At 43.4% G+C, this 797-nt stretch overlaps 1 non-coding gene across 1 annotated transcript; it reads left to right on the forward strand.

The window, feature by feature from the left end:
- Positions 1–228: 228 nt before the first annotated feature.
- Positions 229–303, forward strand: Trnar-acg (transfer RNA arginine (anticodon ACG)). Its single transcript has one exon. It is a non-coding gene; the product is annotated as a tRNA-Arg (tRNA).
- The last annotated feature ends 494 nt before the right edge of the window (positions 304–797 follow it).

Below are 797 nucleotides of genomic sequence, written 5' to 3' on the forward strand. Positions count from 1 at the left end.
CACACAGTTTTAATCTGCCAGGAAGTTTCATATCAGCGCACACTCCGCTGCAGAGTGAAAATCTCATTCTGCAAACATCCCCCAGGCTGTGGCTAAGCCATGTCTCCGCAATATTCTTTCTTTCAGGAGTGCTAGTCCTGCAGGGTTCGCAGGAGAGCTTCTGTAAAGTTTGGAAGGTAGGAGACGAGGTACTGGCGGAAGTAAAGCTGTGAGACTGGGCGTGAGTCGTGCTTGGGTAGCTCAGTTGGTAGAGCATTTGCCTACGAAAGGCAAAAGTCCCGAGTTCGAGTCTCGGTCCGGCACACAGTTTTAATCTGCCAGGAAGTTTCAAGATGCTTAGTTATTACATCAACGAACAACATTCTAATTGGGATACGTATTTACCAATAATCGTTTCGGTATACAACGCCAAAACACATGAAGCAACTGGCATGTCACCTTATGAAGTAGTCTATGGGAGAAAAATGCCGTCCCCGTTTGATGTAATCAGGCAGAAAAACGGAAAAGTCGGAGAAACATTAAGAGATTTCAGTCGAATGATGAAAGATGTATGGAAAAAGGTTCGAAAATCTAATACAAAGGCTTTGGAACGACAGGAAAGATTAGGTAATGCCCAAGCTATATATCCAAATTACAAAATCGGTCAGAGGGTGATGCTGTCAACCCCATACATTGCTAAAGGAAAAACGAAGAAATTTGTAACAAACTACTGAGGTCCTTATCAAATTATTGAGATCACGTCACCAGTCAACGTTAAACTGCAACTGCCCACCTGAACTACTATTGTCCATGCAAGT

This window comes from Schistocerca cancellata, chromosome 6, assembly GCF_023864275.1.
Source record: "Schistocerca cancellata isolate TAMUIC-IGC-003103 chromosome 6, iqSchCanc2.1, whole genome shotgun sequence".
Taxonomy (NCBI): domain Eukaryota; kingdom Metazoa; phylum Arthropoda; class Insecta; order Orthoptera; family Acrididae; genus Schistocerca; species Schistocerca cancellata.